Source organism: Oryx dammah, unplaced genomic scaffold (genome assembly GCF_014754425.2).
Source record: "Oryx dammah isolate SB20612 unplaced genomic scaffold, SCBI_Odam_1.1 HiC_scaffold_2, whole genome shotgun sequence".
Taxonomy (NCBI): Eukaryota; Metazoa; Chordata; class Mammalia; order Artiodactyla; family Bovidae; genus Oryx; species Oryx dammah.
In genome coordinates this window covers 23,863,187-23,877,191 of record NW_024070186.1, presented here as the reverse complement: position 1 = coordinate 23,877,191, position 14,005 = coordinate 23,863,187, and the positions used below count along the sequence as shown (strand labels likewise).

General features: G+C 42.8%; 1 long non-coding RNA gene across 1 annotated transcript; it reads left to right on the top strand.

Moving 5' to 3' along the window:
• The first annotated feature begins 1,118 nt into the window (after positions 1–1,118).
• LOC120857514 lies at positions 1,119–10,821 on the top strand. Its single transcript, XR_005719688.1, has 4 exons — positions 1,119–1,195; positions 5,582–5,669; positions 8,945–9,019; positions 10,421–10,821. It is a non-coding gene; the product is annotated as an uncharacterized LOC120857514 (long non-coding RNA).
• Positions 10,822–14,005: the final 3,184 nt, after the last annotated feature.

Genomic DNA, 14,005 nt, shown 5'->3' with positions numbered 1-14,005 from the left:
TGTTAAAAGACAGAAGGAATAGCCCTCAGTTAGCTTGCTTCTTCCTCTGGTGAGAGGTCTCACACTAGAGGATAGGAGGAGAGAATAGTGTTTGGTGCCCCAGTTCAGTATCCTTGAAGCCCTCTCAGCATGCATCCCAGGCTCCCTTTGACCAAAGTAAAAAGTGGAGAACTTGCTTCTGTAATGACCATCTCTTATTTCTCTGCTTCTTCAATTCTTCAATGCCTGTCACTGGAAGTGTGATGTGTCCTTAAGCTCCACCTGCTTGGTAGGAATCTCCATGGGGCTGTCTGTTTTGGCCTGACCACCATAGATGGGGCCGTGTGCAGTGAGCCCCTCCTCTCTCTTTCCTCCCCATCTATCCAGGGTGCTGCTCCATCAAGAGCTGATCTTTTCTAAAAATGAGAAGCTGAGATGTTGCATAAGGATCATGACTTCGCCCTGCCTCTTTAGCTGGTTATTCCTGGTGGAATGTGATTAGATCCGAGAGCTGATACCCACCTTTTGGGTTTTGGGACAAAAGACCAAAAGCCTTACCATGAACATGATGATGAGAGTTCACCTGGGAGTGGATGGGGACTGCCTGTGAGACAATCCACACGTGTGGCCCTTCACTCACCTCTTTACCATCCTTCAAGATTGTTATAAGTAAAACGTATGGCTGTCTAGACCTAGAGCATGCTGTCTCTCTGAAAGGCACTTGTACCTGTTACTGTTTAAGATAGTGCGTGTTGCCTGTCTGTTAGAATAAGGAAGGCTGACAGAAGAGAGCAAGTCTGGGGCTTCAATCAGTGGGCAACAGAGGAGTTGGAGGTGGATATAAAAGAATTTAAGTGGTGACCAATGGAAGCCATGGTGGAAGAGAAGTGAGTGAGGATACAGAGAGAAGAGGGCATTGGAAATATTTGATCCCTGTTATTTCAGGGAGATCTGGGTTATTAACACAGAGGTTAAAGGAAGAATAGGGTAAGTAGGGGGAGGGAAATGTACCGAGTAGGATTGAATGAACATTCTCCTTGGAGGAGTCAAGGTGAAGGACACTGTTAGATTTAAGGACAAGGGCAGCGGGACTGCTCTGGATGTTCTGGAATGCTCACACTCCCAGCAGTCCATGTGGCGCAGATGGGAGGAAGGATGACTGAAAGAATGAATGAACACTGCCAGTATACTCCCTGAGCCTACGAAGACTTGTTGGGTGAGTCAGAGTTATTAATATAAATAGTTACGGTGGCAACAATATGTCCCAGTGACAGTCCTATTTTAAAAATTAACTTTAAAAGCTATTTTAAAATGTTGTTCTAAATCCTACGTGCATTCTTTTTTGCATTCTTTTGAGGACTCGAGTCTGTTATTTACAGTGTTTATTACTTTTAAGCATATGGGTGTACATATGAAGTCTGTCCTTTTTTTTCCAGAACTTGTAAACAGACTGAGAACAGGGCCAATATAATCATATTCATTCTGCCATTAACCTTGTGCAGGCTCTCCAAGGTCAGTAATGGTGGTTGGATTTTTGTCAGATTTGACTTGTTTTCAGCAGGAGCTGGATCTCCCACCTACTAACATTTGTAATCTTTCCTTACTATCTAGCCTGCTGTAAAATTACTAGTACAGTTTCCCCAGGCAATGACTTTGTGGTTTTCTACTCTTTTATTGATCAATAAACAGTTTTAAACCAAAAACCCCATAGTGAGAACAGAAACTTATTTGGTACTTGTAACTACCTGCCTTGGAGAAGAAAGAGGGATTGGAAAGATAAGAGCCTTAGGCTCCTGCGGTCTTCTTGATGCCAACACCAATAGATAAAACTAGAAAAATGCAGCCATGGGTTAACAAAACAGCAATTGACTACACTATACTAAATAACCTATTGTTTTGCATGGAATTAACCCATTGTTTCCTTGTCCCATGCTTATATGTATCATTTTCTGTAAACTTCAGGGAGGCAGGCTTTGGATTTTTAACTTGTGCCAAAAACAGTGTCTAACTCAGAGTTCATATTAAGGAAAAAAATAATGGAGCTATTGAAATTGAGAATAAGAGGGTGGATTTATAGCTCTGTTATATTGAGATTGGTTTCCAGTAATTTCCTTGCATAAATTTGATCTCTCCAGCTAGATTTAAGGAGAGACCCCAGTCCTGTCTGTTTTTTGCTTCCTGTGGCAGCCAATTTAGTATGAGCATAGACATACCTCTAGGTAGTAATGACTGTGTTTCCAATGGTTATGGCTTCCCATCAACCTATTTGTTTTCTTTTGGCTTTGTTTTTGGGTAAATAGAATTTTGAAAATAAGTATAGTAAATAAGGTATCATTTTTTTAAAAAAGTAAAACCAAATCAATAACCAGCTAAGGATAACAGAAAATTTGTGATTTGAATTGAAAACTCTTCACATGGGTGCATTTTGAAGGATGACAGAGTTTTCTTCTCACATTTGTTGATGTTTGTTTTATCCAAGGAGAATTTGAAGGTAGGATGAAGTGAAAGTGTGTTGCTTTCTGGAGCAATGTTGAGTTATTTGCTTTTCTGATAAGAAATGTTGAGAAATGGTTGACTTTTGGTTTTCTTGCTTTCCATGGGGACATCCCTGACAAATACCTGTTGTCTGTGTAATGCTTAGAATTCAGAAATGGAAAATTCAGTGATGACACAGCAGAGTATCAAGAAAGAGGGAAGGATAAAAGAGCTTTTATAAATTCATCAAAGAGTAAGAATACTCTTTCCACAAATATTCCTTGAATAAAACACATGTTTTAATTCACCCAACATGGAATCCAGATACTGGACATGGAAGGGCCTTGTGTATATCAGTTGCTCGGTCGTGTCTGACTCTTTGCAACCCCATGGACTGTAGACTGTAGGTTCCTCTGTCCATGAAATTCTCCAGGCAAGAATACTGAAGTGAGTTGCCGTTTCCTTCTCCTGTGGATCTTCCTGACCCAGGGACTGAACATGGATCTCCCTCATTGAAGGCAGATGCTTTACTGTCTGAGCTACTAGGGAAGCCCACTAGGGAAGCTACTAGGGAAGGGCCTTGGGAGCCTCTATTTCAGTCTGCTCATTTACATGAAAGGGAATGGATTCAGAGCAGCTCAGGGCTGTTTGAAGTCACATAGTGAGTCAGTGACAGAGCCTCCCACTCTGGGGCTTCCCTGGTGGGTCAGTCGGTAAAGAATCTGCCTGCAATGTAGGAGACCCGGGTTCCATCTCTGGATAGGGAAGATCCCCTGGAGAAGGGGATGGTTACCCGCTCCAGTGTTCTTGCCTGGAGAATTCCATGGACAGAGTAGCCTGGCAGGCTACAGTCCATAGGGTCGCAAAAAGAGTCGAACGTGACTGAGTGACTAACACTTTTACTCTCGCTTTACTCCCGCTCTGGCCCCCAGCCATGGGTTATGAAGAGTGATTGCCACCCTTGATTTTCCTCTACTGTGACACCCACAGAAACAAATCTGTGCTCTAGTTACAGATGGGTTTTCTCTAGTTTTCTCCAGGTTGCCTCCTCAGGTTGCTGGGTGCCTTGGGGCCCAAGGATCCCTTTCTAGTGGGTTGACAGGAATCCTGGGGATGGAACGAGGAGTGAAGTTCATTGTCTTGAGATCCTCAGCCCACTTCTCTGCACTCAGAACTTGTCTCATGCCCACGGGCTCTGTGTGTCACGGCTGCAGCCTAGCAGACCCAGTAGCCTTGAGGCAGAAGGCCTTTCACTCAGCCAACTGATGAAAACTCTGTCCTTTTCAAAATGTCCCAGAAAGCCAAAATAACTCATACTTCCCACGCAACTTTAGAGCAGATTTATGCCCCTTTAAGAACACATGTGGTGTAAAAAGATGAAGGGAGAGAGGGCCTAAAGTTTTACATATGGCACCAAGGTAATCCTAGCCGAGTTGGCTCCTCTCCGGAGCCCGCCTGCAGGGTATAATTAGAATGGAGATAGCCATCCCAACAGATCTATACTTGAGCAAGTCGTGGCTGTGACAAAATTGGAACCAAGGCTAAATTTATCAATAACAGGGTTTAAAAAAAGGAAAAGAAGACAAATGAATTTGAAATTTCTCCTTGTTTATTTTAATGTGCAGAACATTTTCTAGCTGATTTATGCCACAGCTTCAGTGTATTTTTCATTTTTTATTTATTTTGCAGTTAATTGGATTTCCAGGCTTTGCAGCCAGTCACTGCAATTGATCCCTGAAAAGATGGATTTATTGCTTAGACAGGCATAATTCTGACAATCTTCAGAGGCTGGAAAATGAAAGAAAACAGCCCATATATAGAATATTGTGGGTCACCATTGGGTCAGATCAGGGAAATATGTTACAGCTGGCAGGTTTATGCCAGAACTTCAATTCAAGTAATCTTCTTGAATGGACAGCTCCAGGATCCAGTGGAATATTTTGTGGGATATTGTCAGTGATCCATGCTTAGGAGGAAATGTAGCTTAAGATGGAGACACCAAGGTAGATGTCAGATCCTAGATAGGTTGGATCTATGGTTGCAGAATTTTTGATAACTAAACTGGACACAGCTCACACGTTTGATGGCTCCATGAGGAAGAGGACCTTATTTTTCCTGTTGGATGACTTTGTTGAAATGACATAATGCCTAAGAGGCAGAACCGATATGGAACTCATGCCTTTAGCTACTCTTCCAGAAGTTTCTGGAAATTTGTCAGCTGATAAGCAGCAGAATATTGCCCTTTGTTCTGCAAAAGTCTGACATCCATTTAACCATTCCTCTAGCCAGCCATGCATCCATTTATCCATATAATAATATTTTTTATTGAGCTTGTACTATATACTAAATCCTTTGCTTGATGCTAAGCATAGAAAATGAATATTAAAAAAATATAGCCCCTACCCTCGCAGAGATTGTAATCTACTGGGCAAGCATTAATTACAAATTTGCTGAGAATTAGGAAAGAGAAATTCAGGAAGCTGCATGTACATATTACAAGTGGACCTACCCTGATCTAGGGGTTGGGGAAGACTTTCACGAGGAAATGCTGTGAGCTGAGACCTGAAGGACTGAATAGACAATGGTCAGATCATATGTAAAATAGAACTCTCAGCCATAATCTGCAGCAATCGGCCCCCCGAACCAAATTATTATCTATAGTAACCAGCCTGGGCTGCCAGCCTGCTATCTGTATAAGTCAGATGTGTAGGAAGTCAAAACAGTCTCTGTAGCAACCAGCCCAGGAGGCCAAACAATAACTCCTGTAACAATTGGTTCTAAACAGCCAGGACTTGATTAATAACTGACAGCTTCCCTAATTTTTATTCTTACTTCCAACTTAGTTCACCAGAGAAAGCCAGATCTGTACCCCTAACATCTCTACCCTTAATCACGTAGAACGCCCTGCTTCTAGTTTTCCTACCTACAGCTTTCCTCTGCCTGCAATCCCCAATCAGGGCACACATGAAACCTTCCCTTTCTCTGTTATAAAGCAGTCTTCCTGCTCTGCCTGCCTATGAGGTTCTGTCCAAACTCAAGCAGGAGGGGCTGACTCTCTTGCTGTACCAAGTTCTGGATACATAGCCTTTGCTTGTTGTTACTTGGCTGGGTTTTGTTTTTTCCACAGACCTGAAGAATGAGCATATGTGGGCCAGATAGTGGTGGGAAAAGAATGTTTCAGAAGATGGAACAGCACATGCAAAGACTTTAAGAAGGTAAGAAAGACTAAGGCACACCCTTCAAACTGGAGTCGAACATGACTGAAACATGGAGGGTGAGAGAAAGACTGAGAGATATGGCAGGACGTAGGGTTTTGGGGAGAAGGGTTGGGGTCCTGCAGCGCTTTTTGAGCTGTGTTGACGGTTTTGGCCTTTATCCTAACCAGAGCTTCACTTATGGCCGATGGCTTGGCACTTTTCTCCTTAACTAGCTTTTCTGTTCTGACTGGTCTCCAGCTGCTGTCTGCTGCTCTTCATGTGAGCCACTTACATCCTGTTGTTGTAGTGAGGGCCTCCTGTTGTTTTAGTGAGGCAGATGCACAGGCAAAGGTGACTTGCTGTGTGAGTCCTGCTGTATGCCAGGACCAGCTTCCCCGTCCTTCTGGGCAATGATGAGGTGAGCCCTGACTTGCCCAAGCTCCTCTCTGAGCCTGACTCCAGCCAAGCCTAGGGGAAGAGGTTAGTGTAGCAGAGATTGGGACTTATTCCCATATCTGTTCTCACCTTCTACAGTGATAGAACACGCTGTTGACTAGATGAGAGATATTTCCCAGTCTCCTTTGCAGTTCAGTAATAGGCTTTCATCCAAGATCTGGCCAATGGGATTTGAGGGGAAGTGATACACACAAACCCTCACCTTCCTGTTGTCTGGAGTGTAGAGGTTGGTACCAAGGATGGCAGAATAGCCAGAAGGAGCATCATGACTGATGCGGACTGCTTACATTTGTAAAGTTAGGCGAGAGAGAAACGAATTTTTATCTCATTCAAGTCACTGTTATTTTAGTCTCTGCAACAGCAGATGACTTATACTGTATCTTAATTTAGCAGTTTTCAAAGTGTGGTCCCTTAACCCCTGGAGTGGGGGACTGTGTCTCTGAGACTCTTTCATGAGGCTCACCACAGTACTGACAGTTGATTAGCCTTTTTTATTCTCATTTTCCCATGATTATATAGCTGAAGTTTCCGGAGGCTACATGATGAGTGACATCACAACAGATTGAATGCAGAAGCCGATACATGAATACAACTGTCTTCTATTAAGCTAGATATTAAAGAGCTTTGCAGAAGTGAAAAATAATGTCACTCTTCTCAGTAAAATTTTTCAGAAAATATAAAAATAGTTGTTTACATCTTTATTTTTGCTATTTTAAAACAAATGCATGAAGAAACATTAAATTTTCTTCCATTTTAATTTCTAATGGTAAGTATGGACAGATATAACCCTGTCCATATTTTATGGAACATACATAAAAGGACTTTGGAATAGTTGATAACAAAATCCAAATGTCTGAGAGCCACTGTCTTAACTAATCCAGGCAGCTAGACCTTCCCTGTTGATAAGCAGTTACCAGCTCCAGGTCCCACTGTTTTGCCACTCCTTTCTGCACCCTGTTTTCTGATTTCTTCTCTCTTGGTGTCCTTTGATTCTCTAGGAATTGACTTCAGTTGGCAGAATCCATTGAATATTTCTCCCTCCTCCATCCCTCGTTGCTTCATCCATTCACTCAATAATGAAGCCTCCTAATATGGGCTAGGACTGTGCTTGGTGAAGGTTAAAGATGACCAAAACATGGTGGCAACTTTGGTTTGGCTCACAGTCAAGCTGTGGAGAGAGGCTGTGAATGAACAGTGGCAGCTCAGGCGCTTAGCACGTTAGTGATTGTGGAGAGTGTGGAGGTGATGCAGAGATCATCAGCTCTGCACTGGGGGAAGTGGGAGCAGTGGGTCAGGAAGGCTTTAAGGTAGAGGTGACTTTGAGGGAAACTGAAAAATAAATATAAATTAACGAACTTCTATGCAAGGAGTGCCAGAAAGGGGAAGGGCACCCAGGCAAAGGACTATGCAGGGGGAGGGCAGGGTGACTTCATAGGGCAGGGTGTTTTTGGAAAAGTCTAAGTGGTTCAGTATGGGCTGAGGAGCTGGAAAGGAGCCAGGACCCATTAAGTAATGATAAACAATTTGACTTTTATTCTTAGGGTGTGTGTTAGTCACTCAGTTGTGTCTGACTCTTTGTGACCCCATGCATTGTGTCCTACCAGGCTCCTCTGTCCATGGAATTCTCCAGACAAGAATACTGGAGTGGGCTGACGTTCCCTTCTCCAGATTTTCCCTGCCCAGGGATGGAACCCAGGTCTTGTGCATTGCAGGCAGATTCGTCACTGTCTGAGCCACTAGGGAAGGCAGCTAAAAATCACAGAATAATTTTAAGCAGAGAGTGATGTGACCATATTTGATTCTAGAACTGAATTGGAGGTTTTCCTCACCCTGTTTAGGGACTGTGTTCTTCGGCATCCAAAAGATATTGATATATTTCAGCATGACTGGTGGGTGGGGCCTCTCTGGAGAGAAACTTTCATTCAACTCAGAGCTGCTGATTACCGGCTCCTCCATTTTTGAGGGGAGGAGAAGGACAAGTGATTTTGAGTAAGGCTGGGAAAGTCTGTGTCCTTTTGAGTCGTTTGTCTGCAGAGACCCCTAGGCATTGGTGTCTAGATTCTAGGGAGGGAGGGGCTATATAATAACTAGAAAGAACTATTTTGGTCTGTAATTAGGACTACTTAACAGTTATAACTAATTATGCCTTTATAAGCTTGTGACTAATTATAAACACTTTTGAGCACTTCAATGTGTGTTAGGCACCTTTTATGCTACATGTATTAGTGCACAGAATCCTCATAGCAACCCTTTCAAGTAGGTACTATATTATCTCCCTTTTTATGAATAGGGAAACTGAAACGTGGACAATTTATTGAATTAAACAAACATTGCAGCCTGAGGCTGCACTCTTTTTATAAAATAAAATTAAATTAATTTAGTAATTAGGGTGCACTGGGTCTTTGTTGCTTGTGCGGCTTTCTCTAGTTGCCGCTAGTGGGGGCTACTCTCTAGTTGTGGTGTGCGGGCTTCCCATTGTGGTGGCTTCTGGTGTGGAGCATGGGCTTCAGTAGTTGCAGCATGTGGGCTCGGTAGCTGGGGTTCTCGGACTCTAGAGTGTGGGCTCAGTTGTTTGGCGTCCAAGTTTAGTTGCCCCACAGCACCTGGAATCTTCCTGTACCAGAGATTGCACCTGTGGCCCCTGCATTGGCAGGTGGGTTTTTTAGCCACTGGACCAGGGAAGTCCTGAGACTTCTTTGACTGTAGTCTTGACTGCCACCCTGCACTGCCTTCCAGAGCAGAGCAGGGGACTCCACACAGCGGGCTGGGCAATCTGCAGAGGATGGAGGTCCTGAAGGTAAGTTCATTACCATCATAATTTTTCTTTTTTCATCAAGGTCAGAGTGACTGGAGAACACATGGATAGAGGTCCAATGAGCAGCTTCAGCATCACCTGGGGATTTGTTTGGAAGGTAAATTCTGGGGCCCTGCCTCAGACCTCCCGAATTGTGGCCCAGGAAGCTGTTTTTCATAATCCTGCCTGGGTGATTCTGATGCACAGTAAAGTTTTAGAATTACTGAATTAGAGATGAATCCTGGTGTGTGTGTGTGTGTGTGTGCATGCGTGTGCACGTGTGTGTGAGTGTGTGTGTGTAGGGGTGGAGATCGGATTGGAGGGAAAGATTGGAAGCCAACAGCCCGCTTCTGAGGCTGTTGCCACTGTCCGAGTGAGAACTCAGAGACTGAAATCAGATTCTCCAACCTGGGCTGCTCTTTAGAGTCATCTGGGGAGCGTTTGAAATATACCATTGCATTGGCTTCAGCCCAGATCTATTAGATCCGAATATCTGGGGGATAGAACCCTGGCATCAGGTTTATAAATTTCCCTCAGTGATACTAATGTGCCTATAGGGTTAAAAATTAGTGGTTCTCAAACTTGAAGATGCATCCCAATCTCCTGGGGGGTTTGTTAGACAGAGGTCTGGGCTGGAGCCTGAAAATCTGTATCTCTAAGTTCCCAGATGATGCTGGTCCAGAGACCACACTTAGGGAATCACTGCCTTGCATGTTCACCCCATTAGTTCTGGCAGGTTAAGCAGAGTGGAGGCTGTGGAACCAAACCTGGAGGGCCCCTCCCTCTGCACTTAACTGGGTTGAGCTGATGTATTAATGTGCCTATGACATGATTTATCTTGTTGAAGATGTGAAAAATTCTAGTTAGCTATTTAGATATTTTTACCTTCCAGATATGTTTATTAGTTAAATTCTTAGACCTAAATTTTGCCTTTCCTCAGGACAGTGGCTGCTTGAGATTTGATAAAGAAAGTCTAATTTTCAGTTTTTCTCGGTTTCCCCCCTTAGAGGATTTCTCCTACCTGTGAACTTGTAGAATGCAAGTACTCTGAGGGAAATGCTAAGATTTGAGTTATGATTTCAGATCTATCGTCAGAAATCAGGCTTTTAAAACAATCACAGTTATGGGGCATTCGATATAATACTCATTGCTCAAACAACTCCTGAAAATAGTCCAAGGCAATTTAACTTTTATTTCCTCTATAGAACTTGTCACCATTTATTAATCTTAATTTCCCTCAACATCACATATCAGATAAGAGACCAATTTTTCTCCTCTGTTTCCATAACATTAATATTTAAATGGCAAAGTATGGCACTCACAAACAGCTCAGGAGGAGAGGAATATTTCTAGGAAGAAAAACCTGGATCAAATGCCACCTCAAGGCGATTTCTTTAAAAACCGCCCCAAATGAAGCCAAGTAAACATGCCCAGTGTACCTTGCAGTACAGAATAGAAGGATGAAAAGGCATTGCCTGTGAAAGAACAACATTAAGTAAAATGAATAACGTTGTTTCAGAGACTTCCCTTATAAGACTGAAGAAACATTTGGGGAGGTGGAGGCGGAAGGTGGTGCAGGTGGAGATGCTGGCAGAAGTCCTTCTCCTCTGAGTGCTAACACAGCTCACTGAAGAATCCAAAGCACATTTGCTGGTTGCTTTGTGGCTCCAGGAGGGAATTCAGTTTTATTACTTTAGATATCTATTTGGCATCACTCATGTGTCAGGCTCTGGATTACAGGTGGCATGGATACCAAGACAGTTGAGGCACAGCAGCAGTCTTCAAATAGCTGATTGACAGGATCAGACAAAAGCCCAAGTTGGGTGGGACATGCACCAAGGAAAGATGTAAATATAATGGTGGGTGTGGAGAAAAGGGCACTTGCTGGGAGCCAGCGTGAGGAACTCCACCCATGGCAAAGGTCATGAGGAAGGAGGCTTCAGCATATGCAAAGGCGGGGTTGAGCCTCAGGAAACCCCCTGTTCCCGAGCATCTACCCCCAAAACCAGAGTCTGTTTTATGCTCTCACCTACACCTCTGACTTTATGGGGGGCTCTCCCCCATCACCATTTCTCTCGGAGGAGGATTTAACTTGCAGCTCCAGTTAATAAAAATTCCTGGTCGTGACAAGAGTGTTTCAACTTACAAACTCCTCTGAAGATTCTCTAGCCTGCCTGAGCAGGTTCGTCCAGCCACATGTGATTGTTTATAGCCTCCCAACTGTGAGAGGCACGAGATGCTTTAAAACTTTCTAAATACAGACTCTTTTGAGAAGTTAGAAAATTATTAGTATACTATAGTGGGTTGATTAGAAATTATATTGAGGAAGGGTTTTTCATTTGTTGAGCCAATATTTACTGCTAAATCTCCATATTTCCTGCCCTCATAATGAATATAACTAGCACATAGGAGAAATAAGTATTAACCTTTAAGATTAATCATGTTAAACCTTATGGCTAAGTAAATTCCTTTCTTGATTGTAACCCACTACACCCTCACCCTATAGGAATACAACTTTATTTGGAGGGTGGCGCTTGGTTTAAGAAAAAATCACCCCTGGAAAAAAATGTTTCCTGGTTGACTGACAGTTATCAGAAAGGGCCATAAAATGTCAGCAGGCCTCATGGCCATAAGATGATGTAAAACCCCTAAAACCTTTGTATAATTTTATATGAAGCACCTGATTTTGACAAGAGTCAGGTCTGCTGACCCCCGTGTGACTCTGTATTCATCCTTATGTATAACAAAATGTATATAAGCAAACCTGAAAAATAAAGAAATCAGATCAGTTTCTGGAAAGACTGATTCCCCCGTGTCATTCTTTCTTTCCCCTTCTGGCTGAATTCCCATCTGGAGCGTGGGTACTCACCACGTTTACTTATTTGTCCTGGCTTCTAAGATCCGTGAGAGAGGGAGCCCAAGGCGGGGCACCCTCTGATATTCAAACGGGTGCTGGTGGCCCAATGTAGATGGTGCAAATTCCTTGTCTTGGAGTTTTATTGGTATCCCACGTAAACCAAGTTATTCAGCATTTTTTTCTCCACTAATATTTCCTACTACACTGTTTCTTTCTAATCTCCCTCTATATCTTTAATTAAGCAATTAATTCCTAGGACGCTGACTCCGTCCCCGCTTCGAATTACCCTGGATCCACTGGGGCTGGACCCCGGCAGGCAGTCTCCTATATTCTTGCCATGCCATGCCATGCTCATGCGCAATTGTGTCTGACTCCTTGGGATCACACAGACTGTACTGTAGCCCACCTGGCTCCTCTGTCCATGGAATTTTCCAGGTGAGAATACTGGAGAAGGTTGCCATTTCCTCCTCCAGAGGCTCTTCCTGACCCAGGGATTGAACCCGCAACTCTTGTGTCTCCTGCATTGCAGGCAAATTCATTACTGCTGAGTCAAGGGGAAGCCCTTACAGTCTTAGTGGGAATGTAAATTGGTGCTGCCACTATGAAGAACTCTATGAAGGTTCCTTAAAAAACTAAAAATAGAGCTACCATATGATCCAGCAATCCCATTCCAGGGCTTATATCTAGAGAAAACCACAATTGGAAAAAATACTTGTACCCTAATTTTCATAGCAGTACTATTCACAACAGCCAGCATATGGAAGCAACCTAAATGCCTATCAACAGAAAATGGATAAAGGAGATGTGGTATAAATATACAATAGAATTACTCAGACATAAAAAAATGAAATAATGTTATTTTCAGCAATAACAGTGGACCTAGAGACTGTCATACTGAGTGAAGTAAGTCAGGAAGAGAAAGACAAATATCAAGTGATATTGCTTATATGTGGAATCTGGAAAAAGGGTACAAATGAACTTATCTACAAAACACAAATAGAGTTACAGATGTAGAAAACAAACTTATGGTTACCCCAGAGGTTAAAGGAGGAGAGGGATAAATTTGGAGATAGAAATTGACATATGCACACTACTATACATAAAATAGATAACTTATAAGAACCTGCTGTGTAGCACAGGGAACTCTACTCAATATGCAGTAATTACCTATACTGAAAAAGAATCTAAAAAAGAGTGGATATATGTATAACTGATTCACTTTGCTGTACACCTGAAATTAATACAACATTGTAAATCAACTATACGCCAACAAAAATTAAAAAAAAAACAAGGATGTAATATCTTCTCAATATTTTGAGTATATTTAATAAAGTTTTTTAAGTTCTTTGCTAAAAATGAAACCAAAACGATGACAAAGTGGTGGGCATGTTCTGGGGATGGTGGGTGGGTTGGGGGAGATTGGAAAGAGTTTTGGAAGAGAGGATTCTTGAAAATAAGAGATCAGAAATTTGGGTAAAGGGAGCAGAACTGATTCACTACATGTTTCCAAAGCATTCATCGGGCCCTTACCTTATGTAAGGCACTACATTGGATTCTGGTGATGTGACTGTGAATAAGACTCTTTCCTGCTCTCAAGGAGTGGGAAAACAGGCAAGGTCAATTACAGTGTAGCAAAGGCTTCTCGGAAGAAGTCTTAAGCTGATTCCTAAAAGTGAATGAGGCTTATTCAGAAGAAGATGGAAAGAAGTGAGGAGAGGAAAGTATACTATTGAGAGAGGAGGTGGCAGGAACAAAAACCTCGAAGAGAGAGAGAACCAGGTGATTGTGGAACTGCAAGGGCCCATGATGGCTGAAGGATGGAGTGTTAGGACAGGCAAAACAGGAGGTGATGCTGAGATGTCATGGTGGCCAGGTCAAAAGGGGCCTATCTTTCAGACATCTGTCCATGCAGAGGGTTTAGACGTTTTCTACAAATTCTGGGGAACCACTAAGGGATTTTAACATGGGTACTGTGTGAGAATATTTAAAATTTAGACAGACTCTTCTGGTTACTGCCTGAAAGAGGGTTTGGTAGAAGGCAAGGTAGAATCAGTTGGTGGTTTAAGGACCTATGACAGTCAGAGAGGAGATACAAGATGGGAGCTGGTAAAGTGGATGGAAAGAAGGGTTGGACTAAAGTAATATCAATGAACTAGAATCAATAGGCTTGATCGGCTGAGAGGATGTGTGGTAGGAGAGGGGGAGTTAAAAATGACTCCACATTTTTTGGGTTGGGCCACATTGATG